This window comes from Notolepis coatsorum (assembly GCF_963971535.1).
Source record: "Notolepis coatsorum genome assembly, chromosome: 3".
Taxonomy (NCBI): domain Eukaryota; kingdom Metazoa; phylum Chordata; class Actinopteri; order Aulopiformes; family Paralepididae; genus Notolepis; species Notolepis coatsorum.
The window spans coordinates 189,667,961-189,683,020 of NC_140167.1; positions in this window are offsets into that span (position 1 = coordinate 189,667,961).

The window sequence follows — 15,060 nt, forward strand, 5'->3', positions numbered from 1 at the left end:
TTCGCCTGTCGCCCCCAGAGTGTCCTGGGAAAGAGTTTCAGTTGTGGCTGGACTGGTCCGTCGGCTCGTAATTTGGAAATGGTAAGAAAAGAATAAAAGATGAAGAAAAATAAGCAACTTCAATCATACTACAGAGCAGAGATAAATAACAATCGAGATCAGCCATTAACACATTGACCGCCAAAATCGCTTTACAGCGTTATTGGCCGCCATGCGTTGAGCGCCAGACCTCGCTGTAAAGCGTTATTGAGATCAATATTAAATTTTTTCGCCATGGCATTCATAATTCATATATACACCCCCGACGCTGCAGCTGGACCCTATAGGTGACGGCAACGATGGCTCAATACCGCCGCCTGGTGGATGGTCGGGAGAGTTACACTCGCTTACAGGATATGGCTGATGTGCGTCGATTAAACTCATCCGGCCGTCAGATATCGTTGCATGACTCCCGACAGACACAATGTACATAATGGATCGCTTTCTAAACATAATAATCGATATGATTTCGGCGTTTATTGCGACATACAAACCGGAAATGGACCTAGGCGATCGCCGTCGTATGCTTGGGATCTTTCACCGCCAGTCTATTTGACCCACGGTAAGAGGAATATAACGTTATTTTCAACCCAATTGTGAGTTTCCTTGTTTGTAATCAGTCTGATCAATATATCACCCAACCTACATAAAGCATTTACTGATGACTGACTGACTGGGAATTATAAACAACCCCCCCCTCTTTCCTCCACGCATGATGAAGCATAACGTATACCGATCATATACAGTTGAATTTTTTAATATAGCGTGTATAGGGAAGAAACGCCAATCGATAATCTATATATGCGTTTAGGCCTATAACTCACGTTCTAGGAATTACTGCAGAAAACGATAAAAACATACTTATATTCTAGAAGGTATTTTTGTATGAATGTATGAATGAAAAAGTATAACGTCCCCACATCCTGAACGATAGATAATCGATGTTGAATGGGCCATAGTAATGTCAATATAGCAATACAATTAAAAAAGTTATAGCCCTGCAAAGAAGGTGAGCCACTCCATAGGGTTATAGTGCTGGCAGAGAGGGGCATGAGATGGGCAAACTGCCCCGGCGGGCAAAGTGTTAAGTTGAAGTTCATTACCGGTAATTTAACTATTGTCCCCCATTCTACAGTACATCTTACAGATGGTTCCAGGCCAGTCAACGGGCTTAGAGATGTAATAGACTTGTGATAAGGTCATTTATTTAGTAAGTTCCCTTTATTCTGCTCTCCAATAGAGGTGTTTATATGAGGTCATTTAAATCAGAGTGGCGTGAATCAGTCCTATTCATGAATTATTAGGCTGCATTTAAACATTGCCACTGTATCTGAGTGGGCCAAACTGAAGTACAATGCAAGTGTCTGCGTGAAGGTTGGTATACCTGGACGTCCACTCAGGCCAGTGGTCAGTAGAGTTGGTGTTATGTGTACTTTCACATGGTGGAGGGTATACTTACTGTCTTGTGTTACATTCACATGGTGGTGTGGGTGTAGTGCTTAATTGATGATCACTGAGTGATTGTCTTGTAATTAACACCTGGGTTTTTTGTGATCAAACACAGGTGTGGCGATGAGAGGCTCCATTCTATATATACAGACCGGGAGCATTGTCATCTCTCTCACCCTGCTTGCTTTTCGTCCATGCTCATTTTTGCCTGAACGAAGGAGGCTGGTGTGACCTGGAGGTCCACTCACGTCACTCTCTCTCTCTGTCTGTTCTTTCTCCATCCCAGCCTGTCGGTCACTCTCCTGTGCCTCAGCTGCCTTCTTCTAGATACTTGATATTGTCTTTTCCACATAATACACCTATGCAACATGCAGAATATATATCAGCCATACCATCATTATAATGAGTCCCAGCAAAGTGGCGCGAAGTTGCAATATTCAGTTGAGTTTGTAAAATGCAATGTTTATAATCCCAGCGCTGAGCTACGTAATCGGTGACATGACTGCATTTGCGAGTGACTTGCAGTGCCAAGAAAGGGTTTCCTATGGGGTTCCCTAATTGAAGTTACCTGCCAGGTCACTTATTTTCACAGGGTAAGTAAACGCCTCAGGTGTGTGTGTCTGTGTGTGTTTGTGTGTGTGATCATTTTGATCCAAATGAGAGATTGAGTGGAAATTGAGGGCATGGCGGTGAGTTCCAGTGTTGGGACTAACGCGTTACAAAGTAATGCGTTACAGTAACGCCGTTACTTTTGGCGGTAACTAGTACACTAACGCATTACTTTTGAAATTCAGTAACGCAGTTACCGTTACTGAATGGTTCGTTACTGCAAAATTTGTATGTAGATTGGTAGCGAGCGGTAGTGATCCAGTGCAGTCCTCTTCTCCTGTCTGTCACCTCACCTGCGGGGACACTACTCACATGGACATTCTCACTATTTCTCTTTTGTCGAGCACAAAGAAATGAACGTTTTAGTTAAATGTCATTTGTGTTTTGGCTCAAAGATCCTATCTACTACCCATGCTTCAACGAAGCTATAGAATAGAATAGAATAGAAATACTTTTATTATCCCGTGGGAAATTTGACACTGAAAATCGCTCAACATTTAAACATTTAGACAGGACAGGTCACGAATTAGAATAATAACACAAATCAAATCAAGTTGCCTAGGATAAGAGTAGAGTAAAATAGAATAAAAATGGAATAAAAATGGAATAAAATATACAGTAAATAAATACAGTAAAAATATACTGAGCATGGGGGAAGGGGGGTACAGGTAGTAAAAACAACACAAGCTGTGTAAACAAATTGGTCAATATAATTAACTATCTAACAAACTGAAATATATATTCACAGTATTCACAGTGTCACATAAGGTGCAGTATGCATCAGGTAGTGTTATTGTCCTCCTTGGGTTCCTATTAGTCCTAGGTCAATGTCTGGCAGCAGTCGCTGCCCCCTGTTGTGGAGCCTGGAGGCCGCTAGTCGCTCTGTGCTCAGTGATGCAGTGAGGCACAGTGATGCATTGTATAGTCTGATGGCTGTTGGAATGAAGGACTTCCTGTGCCGTTCAGTGCTGCATTTGGGTAGTGTGAGCCTAGCACTGAACATGCTCCTCCTGTCAGCCAAGTCTGTGTATAGTGGGTGGAAGGGGTTTTCCCTGATGGCCTGGAGCTTAGCAAGGCTCCTCCTCTCCGCCACCCTCGCTAGAGAGTCCAGCTCCACCCCAACCACGCTACTGGCCTTCCTGACCAGCTTATCCAGCCTGGTTGTGTCCCCTGCTCTGAGTCCGCTGCCCCAGCAGGTCACAGCGTACAAGAAGGCGCCCGCCACCACCGACTCATAGAACATCCTCAACATCCTTGTACAGACATTGAAGGATCTCAGCCTTCTGAGGAAGTAGAGTCGGCTCTGGCCCTTCTTGTACGGTGCCTCTGCGTGTTTTGACACGTTCAGTTTGTTGTCGATGTGCACACCGAGATATTTGTACACCTCAACCATGTCCACATCAACTCCCCTGATGGAAACGGGGGTCACAGGTGCACTCCTCCTCCTCCCCAGCCCCACAACCAGTTCCAGAAATCAAGCGGGAGAACAACAAAGGAAACGGCAGAAAGAGGCATAGAGGAAGACGAGGCGGTATCAGACTCAGATTAAAAAGATCTGCTTACCGTCCAGCAATTCCATCCATCTTTCTGGCGAATGCACGTTCGCTGGAGGGAAGGATGGACGACTTGAGAGCGAGGGTCCGATTCCAACGGGAGATGAGAGACGTTAACGTCATGTCTTTCACGGAGACATGGCTCAAGCCAGCGACGCCGGACAACAGCGTCTCTCCATCGGACAATTTCACCGTCCTGAGAGCAGATCGCACGGCAGCCTCTGGGAAGAGCATCGGAGGTGGGGTCTGCATCCTCACGAACAATCTCTGGGTTAATCCCAAGGAAGTACATGTCCTCTCAAGTTCATGCTCCCCAGATATGGAACATCTCCAAATCCTGTGCCGCCCGTACCACCTACCCCGTGAGTTTACCGCGGTCATTATATCCGTCGTGTATATCCACCCACAGGCAAATACTGGCAAAGCGCTGGTGGAATTACACGACCACCTCAACAAACAACAAATCAAGCACCCGGAAGCCGCGACGATAGTGACTGGTGACTTCAACCAGGCAAATCTGAAAAAAGTGATGCCGACCTTTTTTCAGCACATCGCCTGCTCCACAAGAGGGGGAAACACACTCGACCACTGTTACACCCCGTTCAAAGCCGGCTACAAGGCTGTAGCGGCTCCGCCACTGATGGGCGCTGCAAGCGCGAGCGATCACGACTCCATTTTTTTAAATTCCTGCATACAAACAAAGATCGCGTGACGTCGTCGTGTCACGTGAGACAAAAAAGTGGTCTGACGAATCAGAGGCCGCGCTCCGTGATGCGTTCGAGGACACAGACTGGGACGTGTTTAAAGGAAGCGCCAGTGACGTCAGCGAGTACGCTGATACCGTTGTGAGTTATATAACAACAGTGGCAGACGGTATTGTCCTCACAAAGAAGGTGCGGGTTTTCCCAAACCAGAAGCCTTGGGTGGACAGCACTATAAGAGCAGCCCTGAACTCACGCACCACGGCTTATAACCTGGGCAGAGAGTCAGGAAATATGGAAGTACATGGAGTACAAGGCTTCAGTCTACACTCTGCGCAAGGCTGTTAAACTTGCTAAGAGGACATATGCTGAGAAACTGGAGACACAAATGGCACAAAACGACACAAGAGGCTTGTGGAGGGGACTGAAGACAATAACTGACTACAAAGTCAGCGCCCCCTCAATGGGGAGCGACGACGCCTCTCTCGCGGACAAACTCAACTCCTTCTACGCTCGGTTCGGTGTAGACAGTGTCGCCGCTAGCCCTCTGGCTAGTGACGTCACTGGCACACCGGCTGTTGTGGAGGGGGGGGGGCAACCGCGGGGGGCGGGGGCGCTCTCTCGTTGTCGGAACACAGTGTGAGAAGAGCATTTATGCAGGTGAACACCAGGAAGGCTGCGGGCCCAGATGGTATAACAGGACGCATACTTAAGTCCTGTGCAAACCAGCTTGCCCCGGTGTTCACCGCCATATTTAATCAATCCCTGGCGGAGTCAGTAGTCCCTGCCTGCTTCAAGATGTCTACCATCATCCCTGTACCGAAGAAACCCTCCCCAACATGCCCAAATGACTACAGACCGGTGGCACTCACCTCTGTGGTCATGAAATGTTTCGAGAGGCTGGTCAAGGACCACATTTGTGCCTCTCTCCCCAGTGATATGGACCCTATGCAATTTGCATACAGGACAAACAGGTCCACTGAGGACGCGGTCTCCCAGGTACTGCACAGCACTCTCTCCCACCTTGACCGTCAGAAGGGGGGCTATGTCAGACTGTTGTTCATTGACTACAGCTCAGCGTTCAACACCATAGTCCCCACCAGACTGGTGGACAAGCTGATCGAGCTAGGTCTGAGCTCCGCCCTGAGCGCCTGGGTACTGGACTTTCTGAGTGAAAGACCCCAGGCGGTCAGGGTGGGGGGTCAGACCTCCAACACCATCACCCTGAGCATTGGGTCCCCCCAGGGCTGTGTTCTAAGCCCCCTGCTGTACTCACTCTACACACACGATTGTGTGGCCAAGTTCAGCTCCAACTCCATAGTGAAGTTCGCAGACGACACAGTGGTGGTGGGGCTGATCTCGGACAATGACGAGAAGGCCTACCGAGAGGAGGTTGAGGTACTGGAACGTTGGTGCCAGGACAACAGCCTGCTCCTGAACATTGCTAAAACCAAGGAGCTGATCATGGATTATAGGAGAGGACAGCAGGAGACACACACACCACTGATGATTAACGGGGCTACCGTGGACAGGGTGAGCAGCTTCAAGTACCTGGGGGTCCACATCTCAGAGGATCTGACATGGTCAACACACATAGACACAGTAGTAAAGAAAGCGAAGCAGCGCCTCTACCACCTGAGACAGTTAAGGAAGTTCAGAGTATCGGGGAAGATACTCCAGTCCTTCTACTCAGGAGCTGTAGAGAGCATCTTGACCGGAAACATCACTGCCTGGTATGGGAACAGCACGGCACAGGACAAGAAGGCCCTACAGAGAGTGGTGCGCTCAGCCGAGCGTACCACGGGTATTGCGCTACCTCCCCTGCAGGCTCTATACAACAAGAGGTGCAAATCCAGAGCCTGCAGGATAATGAAAGACCCCCACCACCCCAATAACAGCCTGTTCCAGCTGCTGATGTCAGGCAGACGCCTGCGAACCCCAGCTACTAGGACGGAGAGGCTTAGGCTAAGCTTCTTCCCCCAGGCCATCAGAGCCTTGAACAATGAACATTGAGAGACACAGAAACTGAACTATCCACACACAAGCACACACTAGCACATACACGACACGCACGCTGAGCACGCTCACACACTAGCAGCCACTTTAACACTCATGCCGCACACACGCACACTTATGGCCAGAGGAAAGGCCACTTAAATTAGTATAACATCAGGAACAGTGTATTGCACTACTAAAGCTACCTAGCATGTCCTATATGCTCTGTAAATACTATGTACAGATACCGAGATGGCACACCATGTACCTGTTTATTGCACTGTTTTTTATTGGATTCTATTATATGTTGTACCACTGTATTTTTATTGGATTCTATTATATGTTGTACCACTGTATTGCACATCGTCGCGGGCAAGACCAGCCGCATTTCATTGTATACCTGTATGCCGTGACAATTAAAACTCTTGACTCTTGACTTGACTTGACTTGACTTGGTCTTCGCCACATTTAGCTGCAGGTGGTTTTTATCGCACATGTGACGAAGTCCACTACCAGTTCCCGGTATTTCCTCTCATCACCGTCCTTTATACATCCCACTATCGCAGAGTCATCAGAAAACTTCTGAAGGTGGCAGGACTCTGACCGATAGTGGAAGTCGTTGGTGTAGACAGTGAAGAGGAAGGGAGAGAGGACTGTCCCCTGCGGGGCCCCAGTGTTGCTGACCAGTCTGTCTGACACACAGCTCCGTAGGTGCACGTACTGTGGTCTGCCCGTCAGATAGTCCACAACCCAGGACACCAGGGGGGCCTCTACCTGCATCGCCTCCAACTTCTCACCCAGTAGCCCAGGCCTTATGGTATCAAAAGCACTGGAGAAGTCAAAGTAGCTGAGCTAGTAGCTGAGTCTAACATTAACAGGACTCATCCAAAGCCACTCGCTTTCTGGGATCTAGTTAGCATCTAGTTAGCACAGGGCAAATGGGACGTAACCCTTTTTCCAACTACTTGGAGAGAGAATATACAAAATTGAAATGAGATAAAGAAAATGTTTGAGGGGCTGGACTAACGTTACATCTCGACCACCGCAGACTTTGGTGAGTTCAGTGATGTGAATGCAAAGTTGATCAACAGATTTTGACTGTAAGAATCTGCAAGGGAATCTCATCAATACTAATCAAACAATATAAATATAGTCCTTTCATGCACAATTGATATCCTAACTATTCTAACGTTGCAATGCACGATTGATATCTTAAACAACGTTGCAAGACGGTTATAATGAAACGCTCCGGCGACAGCAAGGCTGTTCCTTCAACCTAAGCGGCGATACAATTAGGCACAGCGCATTTCTTATTGCGTCGGTACTTGGGACGCGTGTAGCTTTATGCCAAGCAAGCAGTGCAAAAATTTACCGTAGTGGCATGCAGTAATGCGCCTTTCATTTTCGCGGAAATAGGCTGTCTATTGCCATTCTCTTTGACAAACTCTAACCTTAACCAGCTCCTTAACAGCGCCTAAACTTAACCGTTCTAACCTTAACCAACTCCGAAACAATGCCTAACCTTAACCTTAACCATAGAAATTATATTGCCATTCTCTTTGACAAACTCTAACCTTAACCAGCTCCTTAACAGCGCCTAAACTTAACCGTTCTAACCTTAACCAACTCCGAAACAATGCCTAACCTTAATCGGCGAAAGAATACACGTTAAAAAAAAATCACGTTAAAAAATATTTTCGATGGGATTCGAACTCGCCAGCAAACAAGCCATAGGATCCACAGCCATGTGTCCTAGCCAATTGAGCTATTTGTTGGATACTGAATAAGGGGCGGTGACTTATATATATTGAGCTCCGCTCGTGTCGCATGCGCGGGCACCTCGCGCGAGCACGCCGGCGCACGCACGCACCTGAGCGAGCACGCCGCCGCCGGTGCACGCACGGTAGCATTTGTCTGAAAAGAAGGGCGCTTTACCGCACTAGCGTGCGGTGACGAATGCGGAAGCATTTTTGCACTGCTTGCTTGGCATTAACGTACAGGCACTTGGGACAACATTTGTGTTTGTGTCAGATTTGTGTTTGTATATAGACCACATTGCTTAGCAGAGTTCAGTGATGTGAATGGAAACTGTCAAGTTGATCAACAGATTTTGAGTATCCGTAAGGGCATTAATGGGAGCAATCATCTTTTTTTTTTAAGTAACTAAATAGTTACTTTTCACAGTAACGCATTACTTGGGTGTAAGTAACTAGTAAAGTAACTGAGTTACTTTTTAAATGAAGTAACTAGTAAAGTAACTGAGTTACTATTTTTCAGTAACTAGCACAACACTGGTGATTTCTCTGTACAAACATCTGATTAGCACTATACACAGTAGCACTAATTTATATATTGTATACCCAGTTTAATCACCTGCACATTGTATATTATTATTGCACTTTACTGTTACATTTGCAGTCTGGTTGGATGCCAAACTTGTTTTCATTGTATTGTACTTGTGCTGCATAATGACAATACATCTAATCGAATCGAATCTAAACAAATTTAGAAAACATATTACGCAATTCATCCCTACGGGCCAAAATGTACCACTAAAAGTCGATATGTCTACAGAGTAATAGCAACCCGAATTGGAGCAAGCTGGTTGTTTTGACACGTTACAGGCTCTGGGAGGAGTGGCAAAAAGCAGCAGAATAAAGGAGTAATACGTGAGATTACAAGAGCGTGAGCGCTTAGGGCATCCACACTAATACAATAGAGCAGTGTTGTAGTTCTGGGTTCTTGTCTTAGTCTTTGTGGCGGCCTGTCCGGTGTGCGCGCGTAGTAAGACCTCTCACCGTGCACCGGCGGGTCTCTTCCGGCCCCTTCCTATTCCCAAACGTCCCTGGTCGCACATATCCCTGGATTTTATTTCTGGCCTTTCCCCGTCAGATGGGCTCACTACCATTTTGGTGGTAGAGGACCGCTTCTCCAAGACGGCCCACTTCATTCCCCTTCCCAAACTTCCTTCGGCCCGAGAGACTGCTGACCTGGTGGTGCAGCACGTCTTTCGGGTTCACGGGTTGCCAGTGGATATTGTGTCTGACCGGGGTCCTCATTTCGCCTCTAGGTTCTGGAAGGCATTTGCCTCCAGCCTCGGCGCCTCCGTCAGCCTGTCATCTGGGTTTCATCCGCAGTCTAACGGGCAGACGGAGCACGTCAACCAGGACCTGGAGGGGATTCTGAGGTGTTACGTTGCCGGTTGTCCGCAACGTAGGAGGATGTGGAGCCGGGTTCGGACGGCGCTGCAGAAGGCCTCTGTTAAGGCACAGCGTCAGGCTAACCGCAAGTGCCGTCCGGCTCCGGTTTTCCGTCCTGGGCAGCGGGTTTGGCTTTTTACCGTGATCTCCCTCTCCGGGTGGAATCCAAGAAGCTAGCCCCCCGCTTCATAGGACCCTTTAAAGTGGTTCGTCGGGTGAACCCTGTGGCTTACAGGTTACAGCTTCCGGTCTCTATGAGGGTTCATCCGACATTTCATGTGTCCCTGTTGGCTGTTGAAGCCATTCCTCTCATCGCCCTTGTCCCCGCCTCTTCCTGCGGTTCCGGGGATGGTTAGCTTGAGTCACAATTGCCTGTGGCGCAACGGAGGAACCCAAACATAGTCCAGAACGTTCCCTTTGTGGAGAGTTGACACTGGGAAATCTGAGTTTGTGGTCAGCCAGCAGAAACCAGAAGGGTGGAACGGAGTGGACGGAGGGGGAGGGAAATGCTGAGGGCTGGAGAGGGAAACTTAGCCTTGACCCATTGGTGCGTTGCACTACCGCTGCTACCGTCTCCCAAGGATGAGCCAGACGTCATCCTGTAAACACCTCAGCCACATTGACAGTTACTGAACATAGCTCTCATGGGTTGTAGGCGGAGGGGGAGAGGGTTGCAGTTCTTGGTGGATTGGGAGGGGTACGGGGTAGAAGAGCATTCCTGGGTGCCTCAAAGGGATATCTTAGATCCCAGCCTGATCTACGATTACCGGCGGTTGCATCCCGAGGCCCCTAGGTGAACGTCAGGTGCCGTTCGTCGGGAGGAGGTACTGTAACGTTCTGGGTTCTTGTCTTAGGAACCCTACTGTCATTCTGGAGTTATTTCACCTGGTGGTTGGTATTTGCACACATTGTTGGTCACGCCCTATTCCTTTTTTTTTTTTTTTGGTCTTTTTCCCCCTCCATTTTCCTCCGATTTTCTCCCATCCCAATGTTAGTCGTATGCCAATTCCCAGTCCCTTCCTGGTCGCTGCGCACTTACCCCCCACAGTCAGATCATCTGGGAGAGTGGAGGCTACCACGTGCTTCCTCCGACACACGTCCAGCCAATCACCGCTTCTTTTCACCTGGCAGCGCGGATTCTCATCGAGAGGGCGTAGCGTGTGGGAGGACCACACTATCCCCCTCGAGTCCTATCCGCGCTTAGCAGGCGCCCCGACCGAACTGTAGGAGTCGCTGTTTACAACGACCCGGACCCACTCCGCCAGCTTCTCCCACCCTCTAATACAGCCAATTGTATTAGTGCAGACGGCCAGCCAAGCTGGTGACAACCCCGGAGCTGTGAGCTGGATTCGAACAGGCGAATCCAGCTCACAGCTCCGGGGCTGGTGACGAACGCAATCTCCGCTCGGCCACCTAACCGCCCTGGTCACGCCCTATTCCTGATGTGTCACTGATTGTTCTGTCACCACTGGTTGCTGTCACGAGCTGTCACTGATTGATGCATTGGAATGTTTGATATTTGACTTTATATTCACTCGTTGTTCTCTCTGTCCTTGTCGAGGCTTCAGACTGTCGATCGTGTGGAAGGAGCTGGACCTTCTCGCTGTATATTTATCTGCTGTTATCTACCTTTCTCTCAGTTGACGCTCTGCGTCTTTTCCTGGTATCCCTTTTGCTCAGTGATCTTATATTAAAAGACACCTCGAAGAAAGAGCAACCCATTCTCTGTCTCACATTATTTCCTCCACAATTGGACTCACAATTGCTTACCTGCACGCGTAACAGTACTCGAGTCCGAGTCCTGGACTGATTTTCAGGACTTGTGACTCGACTTGGACTTGGACTCGAGCATTGACTGCATTCGGACTCGGAAGGTGCAGACTCGGACTTGGACTTAATTGATACAGTTATTTATATAAAAAAAAAATTAATAGGCCCTAATAATTTGGCATTACGATATTGATGGCTAGTGTATTTGTTTGGCTATTGTGTCACAAAGTAAATAAACTCCCTTTGAAATGGTGTCCGCTGAGTCATTTATGTTTAATGTAGACCTTTTTTTATTTGTATGTCAGCTCATTGACTGCCAGAGTGGACTCAACCTTGATGACTTGGACTCGGACTTGCACTCGGACTCGAACTAGGGTAATGGGGACTCAACTCGGGCTCGACTCAGGCTCTTCTTTTGTGACTCAGACTTGGACTCGGACTCAAACACTGCACTCGAGACTTGAGATTTAGTGACTCGACTACAACCCTGCAGCAGAGTGCACTAACATACACTAATGAGCAGTGAGTCAACTGAACTGCATGATTTGACAACAAATTTAACAATTCATTTTTTTTGTGTCTCCAGAACAGTTGGCAGATAACTTTACCTTTTGCACAATACATAAAAAAGTTTGCTAATGCTAACTGCTATTTTTCCCTCCTTGTATGCCAGGGGCTCTAAACGTCGCTAAATAGAAAACATCACAGTCATGGATGGAATAATTAAAAGCATTGAAAAGTAATCTCCCTTCTGAAATTATTAGCTTACCTGTAATCATTTGTTGCTTTACTAGACTTGCCAGTTGTAAAGCCAAGTCTCCTGAGGCACTCGAGGGTGCGCACCTAAAATGCATCCCAGGTGTGTTGCGGCTGGACAGAATTTGTTCCGCCTCTAAAAAAGAATTATGAAAAAGACCCCACATTATTCTGCCAATGAAAAATGCCCCCCAAAATTGCAATTACAACTGGGGTGACCAATATGCGGCGGCCAGGCTTCAGTTCACGTCGCAAATCCGTGCTTGTGAAGCTGGTTAACTGCAAAACCCTTGACCCCTAAACTCACTCATTGTACACCCTAATTCAGACTTACAACATGTTGGGGCTACAAATGTGCGTTTGTGCAAAACGACAAAAAAAAGGGAGGGGGGGGGGGGTTGAAAACGAAGAGAAAAGATCATAAAAAAAATAAAATAGATTAGGGCGAAAAAAGATTATTCATTCTGGAAGTTTCCCTTTTTTACGATTTTGGTGGAGATCAAAGCTGGGCTTCAGGTCTAATTAACCAAACTAATGCAGATCCCAGACCTTCTGGCTGCAGGGGAAGGCCTTGGAGGGATCCCTTCGCTGGAAATCCACATCAGATTTAAATAATTAATATGACACCTTGAGCTCCGCGGAGAAAGAGGGGCTCCCTGTTGGAGTTTAGAACAATGTCACTGCCGAGTGTAATGCTGTTTGTCTCCATGAAAATGAGCAGCAGAGACTGCAGCCACTCCATTGTGCCGCCTCCATGGCGGATCAGGGGCGACCACTCGCTCCTTTTGTCATGCTAACGGAGCTTTCCGGGGAAGCGGGGGCCCGAGGCCTGCGCTCCGTCCCTGCCCGGGCCAGGCTGGTGCGGGCCGGGCCCTCGGCTCTGGGGACCCGGAGCTGGGGTCATTTTATGGTTTTTTAATCCTCTTAATCCCCGTTAGAAGGGGGCTTGCTGGAGACAAATCCTCTCCCAGAGGTCCTTAGGATTCAAACGCTGCGCTTGAGCAACTGTATCATTTGATAACAACAATGGCAGAGGATAGAGAGAGAGAGAAACGGAGACAGAGAGAGAGAGAGAGAGAGAGAGAGAGAGAGAGAGAGAGAGAGAGAGGGAGGGGGGAAGCAGGACAGAAGGGCAGAGAAAGAGGAAGACAGATAGGAATCTACACAGAGATAGAGAGATATAGATTTTTTGTCTACGCCCTGTGGTTATGACCTCTCGCGTCTTTCCATTGGGACGCCTCCTATGCTTGTCCCTGAAAGTTCCTGTCAAGTATGGACAGACTGTGCCCTGTCTATGACACACACACACGCACGCACGCACGCACGCACGCACGCACGCACGCACGCACGCACGCACGCACGCACGCACGCACGCACGCACGCACGCACGCACGCACGCACGCACGCACGCACGCACACACACACACACACACACACACACACACACAAATACACACACACACGCTAGGTCTGAGTCTCATGCTAATGACCCTTATGTTGCCCTGTGGTCCATTCAATCCCACAGTGCTCCCTTCCCAGTGTGGACAACGCAGCAGCCCATAGTAAAGAGATGTAGAGACTGGGGACTGGGGGGGGATAATCCACTGAGCCTTATTCAAATTAATGCACTTCTGGTAACCTCATCTCAGACCAGCGCTCTTCATTATCACTCAATTAAAACTGCATATATGAACAGTCGTGGCGTGGAGAGAGTTCTCAGACTCTGTCTTAGCTCACTGACCCGATAGGCAGGCCAACAGGGGAGGCCAGGGCCACACCGAGGGACAAAGAGATCCACCGATAGGGACTCCACGGGCTCGTGGTATAGAGAACAGAGGCTACATAGGGGATCGTACGTGACTGTGACACACACACGCGAGGAGATTGAGTAACGTCGAGTGGAGTTTCCATATGCAGTTGTTAGCGTTAGCTGTTTGCGTAGCTAATTGAAGGTTAGACCACGTCTCGCTCACGACATACGGGAGAGAAAGCGATCTTATCGTCTGTCATTGTTTTTGATTCCGTTTTATTGCGTAATTGCATCTTCGACATGGCTTGAATGACACAGAGGAAATTCTAGACTAGATTTATAACTGCCGGGTCTCAAATGCTGGGTTAGCATTGTACCCGCTCCCTGGGAGGAGAGAGAGAGAGAGAGAGAGAGAGAGAGAGAGAGAGAGAGAGAGAGAGAGAGAGAGAGAGAGAGAGAGAGAGAGAGAGAGAGAGAGAGAGAGAGAGAGAGAGAGAGAGAGAGAGAGAGAGAGAGAGAGAGAGAAAGAGAGAGACACCCAGCTACCGAAAAATACTTTGGGGTAGACAACACATCGGCTTCTCTATCATTTTTAATTGAAAGAGCATGACAGGGGGATGGTTAGCTTGAGTCACAATTGCCTGTGGCGCAACGGAGGAACCCAAACATAGTCCAGAACGTTCCTTTTGTGGAGAGTTGACACGGGGCAATCTGAGTTTGTGGTCAGCCATTTTCTTGACGGCAGAAACCAGAAGGGTGGAACAGAGTGGACGGAGGGGGGGAATGCTGAGGGCTGGAGAGGGAAACTTAGCCTTGACCCATTGGTGCGTTGCACTACCGCTGCTACCGCCTCCCAAGGATGAACCAGACGTCATCCTGTAAACACCTCAGCCACGTTGACAGTTGCTGAGCATAGCTCTCTTTTTTTCTCCTTCTTTTACCTTCATGAATAATTCCACACCTTTACCTCCGGTATGTTTCTGTCTCAGCATCTCTTTTCCCTCTCCCCTCCCTCCCCCTTTCTCTCTCGCCCTCCCTCCCTCTCTCCCTCTCCACGGCACGGTCCGTCTCTCAGCTAATCCAACAGGAGGACAGTATAGGGTTGGGCACCTACAGAGTTGGGCTCTGGTGTGGGAACCGGCTTGCTGTCTGTGTTCTGCATATAGCCTGCAGCCAGAGACTGAGAAGGAGCATTCAAAACAACAACCGCAAGCCTAGCCTGTCTGCAGGATGCCAGG